The sequence below is a fragment of the Cottoperca gobio genome, chromosome 9 (assembly GCF_900634415.1).
Source record: "Cottoperca gobio chromosome 9, fCotGob3.1, whole genome shotgun sequence".
NCBI lineage: Eukaryota > Metazoa > Chordata > Actinopteri > Perciformes > Bovichtidae > Cottoperca > Cottoperca gobio.
This window is the reverse complement of record NC_041363.1, coordinates 14,515,963-14,531,545: the sequence shown is the minus strand read 5'-3', so window position 1 is coordinate 14,531,545 and position 15,583 is coordinate 14,515,963. Positions and strand designations below refer to the sequence as shown.

At 39.7% G+C, this 15,583-nt stretch overlaps 1 protein-coding gene across 1 annotated transcript in view; it reads left to right on the top strand.

The window, feature by feature from the left end:
• The first annotated feature begins 1,599 nt into the window (after positions 1-1,599).
• The window catches only part of pde4d (phosphodiesterase 4D, cAMP-specific), a 156,269-nt gene continuing 142,285 nt past the window's right edge, over positions 1,600-15,583 (top strand). Inside the window, exon 1 of the mRNA XM_029439345.1 lies at positions 1,600-1,652. The gene's annotated coding sequence lies outside the window, so the exon portion shown is untranslated. The remainder of the gene's footprint in view (positions 1,653-15,583) is intronic.

The window sequence follows — 15,583 nt, the reverse complement described above, 5'->3', positions numbered from 1 at the left end:
AAAGGTGTCTGAGTTTGTGTGAATGTGAATGTGTGCGTCATTTTGTGTCACTGATAGCTTCGGAGCCTAAATAAATATGACAGAACAGACGTTCATTGGCTCAGCAACACAAGCCATATCTGTCTTGTCAATGTGTTTTTACATACAAAGAACATTTGCAATTCATGTCTTTCTTAGGGTACGCCGTATTCCCCGTGGTCACTGAAGCAAGAGAGAGTCACATCACCTCTGGCAATTGCAAGTGCATCTTAGTGTGCTACTTAGTAAAATATGTCAAAGCAGATTCAATCTTTATTTTTCAATATGTCTCAGTCTTTACTTGAGTTATTTTCTCGTAAAAAGTCAGACAAGGATTTAATTTCAGTGACCTGTCCTTCATCTGTTTTGGACATCCCTAAAAAATACCCACTATTGTCCCTTATGTAATGTGAGCTGATATTAAAGGAATAGTTCAACTTTTTGGGAAATACGCTTCTTTGCTTTCTTACCGAGAGTAAATTGAGAAGATTGATACCACGCTCATATCTGACCGCTCAGTATAATCTGGACAGTTATTTCATTTTAGCATAAACAGTGGAATCAGCTGGACACAACTAGCCTGGCTCTGGCCAAAGGTAACAAATACCACCAACCAGTACAGTGTCACATTTAAAAAGTCAAATGAATGAGGCCCATTCCTTTGGCATCTGTGGTTTCAATGTGTGACAAATTGCTAGATGAAGACACTTCCTAGACAGTGAGCGTCGGTGGGCAGTAACATTCCTCTGAGGGAATTCAGGAAGTCACTGCTCCAGGGCAAGAACTAGACCGGCATGTAACCCTCCGTAAAACTACAACTTGTTGTTTTCAAACCTCAATTTGTGTACACAAACGAGAATGTGTTAATAAGTGAGGTGCTGGCATAGACGAGGTAAATGTTTCCTGTCTTTATGCTAAATTAAGCTAATGTGGCTAGAGCTTCATATTTAACAAACGTCTTCTCATGTGACTACCGGCAAGAAAGGCAATAAGTGTACTAAGTGTAGCAAAAAAACACAATAAATACTGAGTGAAGTCTTCTTAGCTGTTTAACCGGGTTAATGAATCTTTGGCAACCATTAGCAGATTACACAACAGTTTCCAGAGTTTTGTCATCTTACTCTGTCTGACATTTCTCTCTGCTAATGGAAATGTTTTACAACTGCTCAACTCTAATTCCTCATTCTGTAAATACGACATCAGTTCTTCCCACTCTGTCTTGCTCCTCTCCTTCGTACTCCCTTGTACTCCCTTGTACTCCCTTTCATAAGCCCCTTACCTTTCCGTTACCTCTCCCTTCGAGTTTGTCTGCAACCATGGGAACTTTCTTCAGCAGGAGGGGGGTGGGTGTAGGCCGGAGCATGAGAGGCACGTCATTGGCCAAGAGGCAGGAACCACTCTGACATGATTGGCTGTGAGCCTTGGAGCTGTGAGCAGAATTCCCTCCTTATTCCAGAGAGCATCAGTGAGCAGCAGAGTGGGACTTGCTGTGTTAGAGATGAGAACCACTTTTGTGGTTTTGTACTACTTTTGTTTGTTTTGATTTCTTTGATTGGGAGCGAACAGAAGACACTGTACGGTGGCCAGGAGTGGATTTATAATCTCCTTCTGGAACTTTCTCAAAAAGATATAAAGTAAGATTTTATTACTTTATTACCATTTTTTCCTCCCTGTCACCTCTCTATAGTGATAACTGTAACTGAAGTACAGCAGCTCTTCTTGCTATTGCTATTTTGATACATCATAAAATATAAAGAGTAACACATAAGTCATTTTAATGGAATTAGCACAACATTTGATACAATGACCACAAATACAAACATAAATACATTATCACAAACTGAAATAAGGTGTGTGCGTGCATGTGCAAGTGTGTGCACATGGTATATGCATGAGTGTTTGGGTATATGTACACATGCATGGGTATGCATGCACTTAGATGTACATGCACTGGATTACTGAGAGTACTTACATTCTGTGTCTTTGAAGGATGTAGCCTTGTGCTTTAGGGTAGGGGACGGTGCAGTGCGACTTCACGGTGACCAACCTCATCTGCAAACTTGTCACCGCAATGCTTCGCATTGACAGAGTAGCTCAAGGACTCCCCTCCCCAAATCTCCTGGTGTGACTTTCAGGCTGCGGGGTGGTAGTCGGCTATAAATAGTCCTGCTCCAAATTGTGCTGCAGTCACACATTCATTCATAGGGAACAAGAAATGACAAAGTCATTGTTTTTTATTCGAGTCGTGAGAAATGTAGCTACAAAAAATACAATTTGACTCCGGTGTAAACACAGAATATAACCTGAGATAAACAGAGATGGACAGTAGTAGTGATAGAAAATGATAGCATGCGTCTGTCAACGTGCGTGTGTATTTGGGTGGATATTGTTAGCATGTGTCAGAGTTTCCCTGTTTAACTGCCACATGTGGCAGAGTAATACTCAGCAACTCCCTACTGTTCCCTTTAAGGAGGTTATCACCTCTGCTACAAACTCAAAGAACAACTCCCTTGATTCTCATAGAAATACTTATTAATTACTATTCAAAGCAGCTGGCTATAGCATGAGGTGGACAACTTGTTGCAAGTCCATACAAGGAGTGGAGCTTTGTCTTGTTATGATGTTTACTCACTGAACACAGGAAGAATGAGTTAAAAAACTTACATCATACCATTACAAATTAGACCCAGGAGGATTTAATGTTGAGCCAGCTGATCAGCTAAACACATATGGACCCGTTTATGTTTCATATCCCAGCCCCCCTCCTAGGTGGAGACGGGAAGGGCACTTTTATGAATATTGTTTCATAAAAATCCATCCTAAAATAAAAAAGTTAAAAGTTGTGCACATGACATAAACGAAAAACAATCTGCTGTCTCCTGTCTTTTGTTTCTTCAGCCTGTTGTTACTATCTACCTGTCTGTCAGCCTGCTTGTCTCAGAGCTCCTTTATTGCAGCGTAGAACACAGGGAGCCTTGTGTTGTACCTGACCTCTACTATGCAAATATATACTGTCAGACTGCCAGCCAGCACTGCACTCCACCTCCATGTGGATGGGTCCACAAGATGAGAGCAGAACACTAAACCCATTGTTTCACCTGTGCATCACCTGAGCACTGAGATAGAGGCTGTGGTCACAAGATGAGACTCTGATCTATATGACAGGGGTGTTCACGCTCTCCTCCTCACTTCTAGTGCTGTGATCAGACCAAGTCAGATTTGGCTGAATAATGGATAGCTGTGCTGATTCGACAACCATACAGCATCAGAGAAAAATATTATGGCACACACATGATCTTTTCCATTCTTACAAACCTCTGTTTGTTTCCTTATTGTTATGTTGCTCTAGGTCTCTTTTTCTGAATCAGTATTGCTGCGTGCCAGTGTGAGTGAATGGGAGCACAGAGTAATGAGCTTGGCTCGATGTACTCTGTGTGTACTGTATGGTGACAAAAAGCACCTGCGCTGCACCTGATGTCTTAGTATCAGTCTTCTGAAGAGGAATCTATGCAGCTGTGTGTGTCTGCACGAACTGTAGATGCACAAATCCTCCACTGGCTTCACTGATGATGATTTGTAAGACATCAACTTAAAGTGACAATGTTGACTCAAGTATTTATCAGACTTTGTTGTATTCAGATGGCTGTTAGCGGGAGCAGCTCTGAGTGAGAGTGAGTGATGAGGCGTTTATGAGTTGCCAGAGAGGAAGGGTCAGGGAGCAACAGTGAAGGACTTCAGTGTTTGGTGCCAACAAAGTCAAATGTCACAGGTTTCCCTGAGCCATTCTTGACATTTTATAAGTGGGAGTTAATGGAAAATTATATAATTTGCTTCCCAAAGTATATTCATGACTGTAATAAAGGCAGTGTTTGTTTTTCTCTGCTTTTCTGGCAAGGGTATCCAAAGGTCCTCTAAAGCTCTTGTGCAGAGGCACTGCAATATGCATACATACACACAGACTAGCACACACAAACACATATAAGCAAGCAAGCAATGCCAAAAGTGTTAAAGTATATTTTCACTGCAATCTCCGTTCCCATAACAATAAGCAAGAAAGTCTCTGTGTATTCAATACATTCTGGGACTTTGCTGGTCTATGGAGCTTCAGTAACATTTACTAGGCTGATTGATTGATTTTAAAAGTCCAGTCTTTTAAAGAGATGCTTAAAAAATATATCTTCATCAATTACTTTTACATCTGTTTTTAACTTTAAAGTGACAGGAAACAGGTTTTTTGAATCAAGAATAGTTTTTTACTTAGGTAAAAAAGTGTTTCCTGCCTCCAGATGTTTGGCAATATTGCAATTAATCATGTGACGGATGTGCTGTTTGATATTTCATCCAAGATGTATGACTTTTGAACCTTTAATGGAGTCTGTTCCCCTTACAAGGCTGCACCATAGGCATGCCTTGAGACCATCCCATGACACATAATAACTTAAACAGACATTAAACAGTCCAAAACAATGCGTAGAGGAAAAGATATAATTAGATACATGTCTCCCCTGCTTCCTCTCTGTCTTCTTCTCTCTCTGTAGTGGAGCTCAATAAACACTGACCTTCAGCACAGCTGGATGGTATCAAGGGAACCACAACACAAGATCTTACTATCAAGCCACACTGTCATGGTCAGCAGTGGGGCTGCGTCAGATAGCCTTTAATTAATGTCATGTACACCAACATAAGCCGGGACTGACGAAACATATGACGAAGATCTCTGCCTCTGCAGCAGCATCTGTGTGTGATAGCTTTGTTACGTTAGGCAGGAAGAATGACCTCCATTGGACATTAGAGAGGATAAGAACAAGAAAAAGAAGAGGACAGAAACAGCTGGGGCCTCGAGTTCACTTCCCTTTCCTCTTGTTACACTGGAAGTCCTGTCATTGTGTTTGTTAGTTTTTAAGAGCAACAGCGTATGGCAGCCTACTTTTATAGACGCACATCTAGTGATCAGGGATCTGTCCTTTGCTGGATTGTGGAGAGAATATGTGGGGGGGTCTCAAGAGAGTGATGGTATGCGCTGGTCATCTTTTGGTCATCTCTCACACGGCACATCCTGGTGCTTTGTTTAACGAATACAGAATACTTTGTTTTCCTGCACTGCAGTAAAACTTTCCATAAACAACTGTTGACATTTTCTATGTTTAGACTGGGTCACGACAATGTTGCTCTTAGAAACATGAGATGTAGACAGAAGACGAGAAAAGCTTTGTGCTTCTGAAGACAGGGGCAAGGTTTTACATTGAAAAGCAACCCAACTGTTTTTTTACTTATGCTCTCGCAGTCACACACACACACACACACACACACACACACACACACACACACACACACACACACACACACACACACACACACACACAAACAAGCGTTTGTCCAGCACTTACACATACAATAGTGAAAAATTAACACCGCTTTCAACAGTTCGAGAGTGGAGCGGGACGGTGTAATGTGAGCAATCAGCATTTAATGATTGCTCCAGCCCCACCACAGCTTATCCATAGAGAGTGGAGCAACTGGATAGTGTTGCACTGTAACATATCAACTTGTCTCTCACTGAGAAGTGATTGCAGTGCTTGGAGTAAGCACACACCACAGAGAATTGGAGTTAAGTGCCTTTGACAGCTAGTGTTTGTGCAAGGAAGGGATGAATAAACATATGGGGTGGCACATGGGATTATTTGATTTGTTTTCCGGCAACAGGGCCAAAAAGGACTCACTTGAGTTACTCCTGATATTTGCATTGAGCCTTCACCTTCCTCTGAATGATATCCACCAGGTATATGGTTTCTTGCCAGTAGAGACGGCTTGCCAGTTGGCAAGAGTTACATTAAAACAAGGGCATTTGGTCAGGTGTCCTATATTATTTATCAGGTCATGGCCCTGATAAGAACCCTGCTTGGTGTAGGACACTGAATGGAATGAAGCCAGCTAGCTAACATTAGATCAGGCAGGCTTTGCTTGCACCGCTGCCACTTGTAAAACACTTTCTGAGACACAATTCCAATGCAGCCTTTTCAATAAGGTGGGGATTCTAACTAACTATGCTCTGCTGAAACTTTTACTCTGCAAAACAGAGTTGACAACAGTCGAATCATGTTGTATCAGGACAGTTTTTGGAAGGTTAAATGTGTTTTCACTGTGCTTTCCAATGTTGCTGCATTGAATTAGGGCTATTTTTCTTCTAAATTTGGATGAGTTACTCTGCAAAAGAGAAAGCTGGTCCGATGTGTTCAACATGTGTCCGCCCACATCAATAGGCAAAAGCGGTTTGTAGCTTGGATCAAAAAATTGCTACACTTGAAAAACAAAGACTGCTGTCATTGAAAGGGACAAGATTCAATAAACATTTAAATATGGGGGCATAACTGGTTAACACCTGTGTGTTGACTTATGGAACATCGTTACTCACGTTATATTAGGAGAACAATTATCAGAAAAACTTGATAACAGCTGTTTTTGATGTGACTTGTGAGTAAAGACAAAACAAAACAAAAACACAAACACAGTATTATGAGTGTTAATTTGGTTTTGGAGCATATTTCTCCCAAAGCTGTTGTCTTGTTTTGGGGGGTTCATGTTTACTAATTGGGTCAGCAATGAAGGCAATAACCTTGTAAATTGGCTCCAGACCATTTACATAATTATTTCTTGGTATATCAGTTTCATGTGAAATACAACACGGCTTGCTTTACACAATGTCGCATTCAAATTTTCCTCACATGCTTCATATCTCTTTAATCATCAGACAAATGTGTTTTCTTAAAATCAATAGGTTAGTGTAACAGCTTGCTTCATCTTTTACACCATCATAATATCTAATCTGCCGAGTTTGTTGGTTTATGCAGCTGCCACACTCGGTGCATTCATTGCCAAACCTAAGCTTATACGTTCTTTGCTGAGTGTGGCGTGTGAATGACGGGGTCAAAGCCTATAGACACCAAATATCAACTTATTTTGTAGTCTGTATTCTGTATTCATAGGCTATAATAAACATGTTTGAAAACATTGTCTGACTAAAATAGTATAGTGTAAATTAGACATATTTCACTTGCAATTAAAATGTTTTGTACACAGTCCTTTTGGAAGCACACCCCACATAATATTGCTGTTACATCCCAACAATATATTCCCAATGATAGCTCATCATCACTTACATATATCTGAATGTTTTATGATATTCTAATCCCATTTATCTGTTATTTATTCATAAAAGGATGTGAGACAGGACCTCAGTGCACACAGATACACAAAATGTTTCCTCACAATGAGTTTGCCCTCCTCTTCCTGGTTTTATTTGTCTGCTGGTTCAAACTAGATAAATGCTTTTTGTAGTAAAACGTCACTCTCTATTTTGCATTCTCACTCCTACTCTCTGTTTCTTTCTCCTCAGTGGGTGGAAGAGTATTCACTGGATATTCAGGGTCTAATTCCATGTGACCATCTAAGGACGTTGGCTCACAAGCCTTAGGCGGCAGACATAACATGTAACATAGAGATGTGTTTGCACTCTGCTCTGTCTCATGAATCCGTCCAACAAATGATCAAGTTATACAGTAGCAGGGCTTTCAACAATGTACCGATTATAATTTGGTGGATAGAGTAGACATAATATTTTACTGAATGAATATGCAGTATGAACTGTGTGCTTTACTGCATACAAAGTTTATCTATCACGGTTGTTGACATTATATGCATCAATTTCATAATTTAAATAGCTGAGGGGAATCAAGTCAAATCTTTTCTGCCATTTTACTTTGACTCTGAATCATCAAGAAGGCACTAACTTTCCTGTTCAGCTCTAATTAATGGGAAATGTTTTCCCTGGATGAGCAAATTGGGTTAGCATATCTGCTGAAAAATATTTGGTTTTACAGTTGTCTGTTATTACATAGACAAGATGCCAGCATTTCTGTGGTTTGATGCTGCTTCAAACTGGCAAATCTGTTCATCGCAGGGGTTCACTGGAGAAATCACTCCTGCTCTCCTTGTATTTATGTCACTGTAAATGTTTTTTATACAAACAAGATTACAGATATGTAATCAGCTTTCTGGCTCCCCTCGTATAATCCAGGCCAAACTAAACCTCAGAGGGTGGGCCTTCTTTACATAACATGACAATAAATCATAAACAACATGTCACCTCTGAGCAGCAGAGTTTTTGCAGTTCTTTCCTGAGCTGATTGGTTTGTCTGCTTTGCTTACCTTTAATCCAGTGAAACAGTCACACAACCTGCCCAGGGGAGGGAGCTCCTCCGCTGGCAAAAACATCCACCACACGCACCATCATGGCTGTGAATCATATGTTTCAGGACAGCTCAGCTGATTTTAACCGCTCTATGTGCATTTGTGCTGGAATACAGTTACTGTTTGCAGGGGATTTTTTTAATATGAGTGTGATGCAAAATGTTGTGTAACTGTGGTTTTGTTTTCCATAAAGAACGGTGGATGTAGCTAAAACTCAGGGCTGGAGAGGAGACTTTGAACGTAGCATTGTTATCATGTGACGTCTTTTAAGGACAAACAACCCCCTAAGATACACTATGATAGGCTTACTGATTGTGTGTAATAGGAAAGTGCACAACAACGAGCGAAACACACTTCCAATAAAGGTTGAAGACAGCAGTTGGCCTTTGAAGTCTTCACTAGAAGCAAGAAACTCACTATATTCCTGAAAGTAAGCTAGCAGTGGCTAACGTTAGCAAGTAAGAATGTTAAGTTAGTTAATAACACAAAATTGTTGGCGGGACGTGCTCCTCCTTTGGGTTGAGGCTTACAGACTAAAACGTTACCCATAATAACGTCAAGCTGACACATCTCAGACCTGCCTGTCCACAGATGATAACATTGATATGAACCCTTCATCAAACTCCCGGTAAACCAGTGAACAAGCCAACACCTAAAATGTCGAAGTTACTCGCATTAATAATACGTGTACATTTGAAATTGTGTTAGCTTACACAGACACTAGCCTACTTGTTACTTATAATGGTAACATTATTGTAACACGTTAAGTTGCTAAACACTGCACATAGAGTCCACAGTCCTAAAAGTGAAAGAGTAAAATGTATAATGTTTACTTTTCAAATGTATTAACAGTTTAAGCTCAGAGACTCTTTCCAGATAGTGCCCAAAGAAAAGAGTAATTAGGAGCATTGTAAATGACATCTGTAAAATACCACATTGTAGATGTATCTAAATATGGACAATCAGCTTTCTCCATAAAGGACTGTCCACACATTAACAACTGAAATCTAATTAATTCCAGATATAAAATTACAACAAAGGTTAGGTGCTTGCTGAAAGCAATCCAGAGCTGGGTGAACAAATTGCAGGCCTACAGTAAATTAAGAAGTTGTGTTGGTGTAGCCCAGGGGTTCTCAACGGGGGCGTTCAGAGGACGTCGGTGGGCGTTTGAGTGTACGGCCCGCGAGGTAATTCATAAACACACGCAAAAAAACTACTCCAAAAAAATGTATCCAAATCTAGTCAGATATAGAATATAACCGGCGACTGACTGTTTTTCCTGGCCAAGGTCAGGGTCCTTGAACACAACACGAGCGGAACGTGTCATCACGTGGTCACATCATATCAAAAACTTCAATATTAAATGAGACGTCATTGACATCAGCGAATGCAGCAAGGCGAGTGTAAAACAGAAAAAGGTGGATGCGGAATGTTCCAGGAGAAATGGACCAACGATTATTTCTTTGTGGAAGTAAAAGGCCAGTGTTCCTAGTTTGTGCGGACGCGCTTGCGGTCATGAAAAAGGCTCTCGAGCTGCATTACAGCACGAAACATGGCAACATGTACGAGCTGAAAGGACGAGTGCGTTTGGATAAAGTTAACATTGTGTGTTTTTAGACTTTCATTTTTATTTTGCTGAGCGATAAAGTGCTGCTTGAAAAACAAAAACAAGCGCCGTCCACCTCAGCCACCACTGCTCGAAAGCATTAATGTTATTCCAAAGATACACAATGAATAAAACTAATCTGAATTAATGTTAAAACACTACTGCTCTGGTCGGGACTTGGACCAGCAAAAGACTAGCTGTACTCTGGCTGCTTGTAGCAGCAGAGCTAACACCAGCAGAGCTAATGTTATAGCAGAGCTAACACCAGCAGAGCTAACATCAACAGAGCTAACCCCAGCAGAGTTAACACCAGCAGAGCTAACACCAGCATCACTGGTGCTTATTCAGGCTGTGTGTTTAAAAAACGCGGATATTTTCTGAGTTTCTGAACGTTGGAGTCGACGTCGCTCGATTTATAATAGTTAATTATTAGAATAATACAAACAGAATAATAAAATTCTACATTAAAATTCAGGGGAGACAAACATTTTATTTGATGCGGGGGGGGGGGGGGGGTTGAGAACCACTGGTGTAGCCTAAAGTTAGCCTATGTGTATTATTTATATTGTGCAAGCAATGTGTATTGTGTGATGTGTATTTTATTGTATTTACATATTTTATGTGTATTGTGGTTTTATGATTCTGAAAGCTGTATATTTGAATTAGACTAAACTGTACATGTAAAAGTTCATCTAGGGACAAGAGTTTAACATTAGCAATAGCTATAACCTCTGTGAAGCACATCAGTTTCATGCTCTGTATTGGAAATAGCCTATGTTCAATTGCATTGTCCCTATCAAATAAAATACATTTAAATTAAATTCACAAACAGTTATTTACAATAGCCTCATGCTGCTATCTTAAAGGCAGGCTTGTTTAAAAGTAGCTAAAACGATTGTAGAAAAATACATTAATAAATGACAAATCAACAAGTACAAAACAGCTATAATAAAAAGGAGTAGTCAACCCTCAGATACTCTAATGAGGGTATTTTGGGGAGTAGAGAGACGAAGAATGAATATTTGCTTCATCACCAACATGTCAGTTAAACTGCTATAGGACTGAGCCCAGCAGTGGTTGTTCCTAGAACAATAAACTGAAACCAACTGTTGCAGAATACTTAAAAAGGAAAGGATTGAAGTTGTATGGATATATACATACAGTAGTTTTCTGTAGTGAGAATAAATATATAATACTTTGTAGGATTCAAGGTATTCTGTAATAGTGTGTGTGCGTCAAGGAAGAAATATTCTTTAAATATTGTGAGAAAGAAAAGGTGTAGCTGCAATAGAGCAGACACATTCACAGGAGCTGCCTCTATTGTGCCAAGGGAAAAATCGTGTCGTGCCTTGGGTGAAGATTTTCTAATGTGCTTGGACGCAGCGTCAGGTTTTTTTTTCTTCTGTGTGTGTGTGTATGTGTGTGGCAAACCTCCGAATATCCTCGGACTGTGTGCTATGAGCTCCACAATAAGCAACAATGCACTGGAAAGTAAATCAAACTTTGGCCTGGATAGTCATATGATGACAATTATTACATTTTCCAGTTTGACTTCGGTTACACTATATGAAAGGCTGCCTCTCATCATGTTTAAAATAATGCAAGCCTCCAACATAAATGTATCTGTTTTTGCATCTATGTTTAGTTTGCTACATAATCCCACACCTATGTTAACGTATGGAAAAGGACTAGCGACCCAGCATTAAGTACGCTGCCAGTCATTCTCTAACTAGCCGGATCATTAGAGGGGCATAAACCACTAGGACTGGGTTTGCGACCTTGGCATTAATCATTGCTGTGTTCAGTCAGTCATCAGTGTCCCATATTGAATCACATGTGATGAGAGATGCAGGCTGAAATTTGCCTCACCACTGCGTGCCTGCTGTTTTCTGCTGGGCTGTACGGATAGAAGTGAGTCATCCCCCAGCTCTGCTCGGCCTACTTCTGCCCTGGGTCAGTGATGTCATTAGGCTGTAGTGGGCCATGTGTATGAGACAAATGGGATAGTAGACAATGCTTCATGTGTGTAGTGGGGATGGAAAACGACTTTGTTCAGGATAAAAAGAGAAACACACCAGAAATGCTTAAAATTGTGCAATAGTTTATCAGCAGAACTATAACTGGTGGGTGTACAGTATAGTGGCAGTTGCTATGTAAACAAGGTACAGTATGAATTTAGATAGTTACTGCAAAACAAATAAATAAATTATCCACATATATATTTTGTATCATGTTTTCTTTAATCATAGTAGAGGACAGAAAATATTTCAGAAGTGAAAACTTTGTGTGAGAAACACAGGCAGCTCATAGCTCTCTGGTGACCTCTGCTGGCACATCAAAGTAGAGCAGCACACAGTTTCATGCATCTCTATAGTGTGCCTTGAATGTAAATGTAGGCATCTTAGAAATATAGTAGGAATACATTTTTCTGATTGATACTGATTATTCATTGTCATTCTGCTGTGTGTGCACAACACACCAATGTGGGCAGTGGCTGCTACTGGCTGTGTTATTTACTGCAGGCTTTACACAACCCTTTATTTGGTTTAACTGGTCCACAGTGAGCTATAAACTGGTGCTGACACAAAAGCTTTCTTAATTATCAGTCAGCAGAAAGAAGAACAAAGTAATTCAATTTTAAAGGCCACAGACAATAGTGTCTTTCCTCCATTAAGCCTTTAAATTTACCCTGCCCCTCAACCGCATACTTTCCAATCGTAGTGTAGCATCAGCCAGCATTAGCCAGCATTAGCCAGCATCAGCCAGCTCTGCTCCATAAAGTCTCATGCAATCGTTCCAGATTTTCTTAATTTCCAGGCTGGTTTTGTGGATTTTGAGCTCGTCAAGGTTAAACGTGCCTGGGACACGTGTCATAGTGGTACCCAGTGAGCTTGGAAGGAGATCTATGTTTGTAAAAAAGTACCTGTGGAGCTATCATTAGCACATCCTTAGCGTTAGTACTTCTATGGTACTCTAGTTACTGAAGGTATACTGAATGTATGTTTTTGCTTTTTAATAATTGTAACAATGAATAAAGACCAGCACTGATTTACAGGAACAGTGTTTCATTGTTGGTCTCGATCGCCAAATGATGTGACGGTTCACTTTTAATGTACACTGTCATTAGATTCTATCTTTACCTTTTTCTAACCTATTTTTTTTGCTGCTGAATCAGTTTGACATCCCGGATATAACCTTCAAATGCATATTGTAGACTTTCTGTCTGCTTCTCTCTGAAATTGCTTTTTAGGTTTTTTTTTAAATGTGATAATATTTCTTCAGTGAGTGCAGTTAGTAAAAGTGGTGGCTCTATGGTAGTTTTTAGAGCCTGATGGAGTAGCAAAAAAAGATTCCTTTCGATTTTTCCTTTTTTAATGCTTTTTTTTTAATGCTGAATGACTGTAAAATACTGTAGATGGACCGACCTTGATCATAGTGATTTCATGAGAAAGGTTATTGCTTCATTCACTGTGATAAATCAATTATTGCATAAGGTGGCAACACGAGATAACATTTAAATATGAAAGTTTGAAGGACTTGGTAACTCTCATGAAATTACCCTTTTCCTGAGCATCTTTTTCTTAGTAGTGCTACTCACTTCTTGCACATGCATGGAACATGTAACTTATTACAATTTGAACATGACAAATCAGGTGATGTGAAATGTTTCTACTGAAGAATTTATTAAAATATTCCATTAAAGAAAAATGAAAAAAGTGGAAAATGTCCCTCCGGTGATCACACCAGATGTTAACCTGGGTAAATGTCATTTCAGTTAGTGGAGATAAAAAGCTTTTCTCTGTTGCAGCTCCCATTGGGCTCATGACCCAGACACATTTTTATATAAAGTCCTGCCAGGAGCAGCTTCATTGCATTTCCTGCAGTGCTCAGCAGAGAGTTTGATTTAAACTGAATGTGCAATAGGCCTCCATGCAGTCCAACTTACCTGAACAAAATAAAAAATAAAAATGTTATGCCATAGGCTTCCTCATTTAATATTTATTTTTACCATAAAAAAAGATGTAAGTCATTCTTAAACTAAGGTTCAGGAGCCCCAAGTATGTTTATTGTGTTTATTGTTCATAGGTTTTTAAGCTTTTACAGAAAAAAGTAGAAAGGTCATTAAGTGACGATTGATCCAATACATTCTCTGAAGGATAAATAAATCATTCAAATCATTGTCGATGCACAGTTGAATATCAAACTGTTTTCAAAATACTCCCACATATGATCACCCCAATTTCACAGCACAAAAAGCAAACAATACAATGTGTGACTCATACTTGGCTCTGCCAGACAATAGGTGGAATATAAGTCCATTCTTTTCAAGGATGCGTGAGAGCTAATTTACATTTCAAGTAAATGGTATTGTATTTTCATTTCTGGTCCACTTGCTGGGTAATTGTTTCGAGCTGCTACAAAGGGCTCATCACTGTCAACAAAGTGCTACGGGAATTAATGGAATGGAAATTGAGCTGTCTTGCCAGATATGGCTTTATAACAGGGACTTTCTATCCATGTATACCTGAGAGTGAATTGTAGCTCCTACATGTGCTGCATATGATCAAGTGTAGGTATTGAAGTATAGAATAAGGACTCTCATAATCCCTCCTGAAATAGAGAGCCTCTCCAAGTGACGGCACACTTCAAAACATTACCTGGACATGTTTCAGGGGTGTGTGTGTGTGCGCACACGTGTGCTGGTATGCCTTTTGAATTTTAGTGCATGAGTGTAGGGGATTGTATTACAGGATGTGACAGCCCACCAGTGGTTTGATTGTAGCTGATGTATGTGATGTATGGATTATTGAGATTGCGGTGGCAGTTAATGTTAGTCCTCCTCAGTGTAAAGGACAGGACAATTCAGCCAAAGAAAAGCAATCTCCTGAGGATCTGCTCCTCTGTACTGTCTCTTCACATAAGATAATATCATATCATTTGATACTTATTTTCATTATTTGTACTATCATGTCTTGTAAGTGCAGCACCACTTGGAGGAGCCACTGCTATGTTTCAACTCAGTCAGTGGATCAGCCTGCTGCTGCTGAACACTGAGAACTGAGCCCGTTTGTCTATTTATTTATTTATTCCCCCCTACAAGAGACCATCTTACTTCAAAAGTGGTTCAGCAGTGGTCTTTAAGCTGCAATCAGTGACAAAATACAATTACTAAATCAATAGGATAAAAATTTGCGCTGCTATCTTTAGATGAGTGAAGGAACTCCACGAAGCGGAAAAATCCACTTCAGTCAATGACTACGACATTTATTACATTGTAAGGAACACAGGGAGCGTTTAGTGATTATCAAACAAGTGTTAGTGCATATTTACTTTGAAACACTCTGATGTACTCTATAATGGGTTCTAATTTATTTTAATTTGAAGAATCTTAAGATGGAGCTTTGTAACAGCTTTGATGGATTTGTGTATTGATTGCTTGACTTTTATTTATGCAGATCTGCCTACAAAGAGAATAAAAGTGACTGTTCATCTCGGGCTGATTGAATGGCTACAATAAAAGGCTGAGATACTTTTGAGCGATTATTTAATAAGCAGCTGTGGAAGCTCAACAAGAAAAAGGAGACGTTTCAACCACTGAAATTTAGAGCATATTAGACAGCCGTGACCTTATACTGCCGGGTGAGGAGAAACCATAGCTCAGCTCAATTTTTGCACACTCGCCTAATGTGATCACACGGGATAAACTCTCAT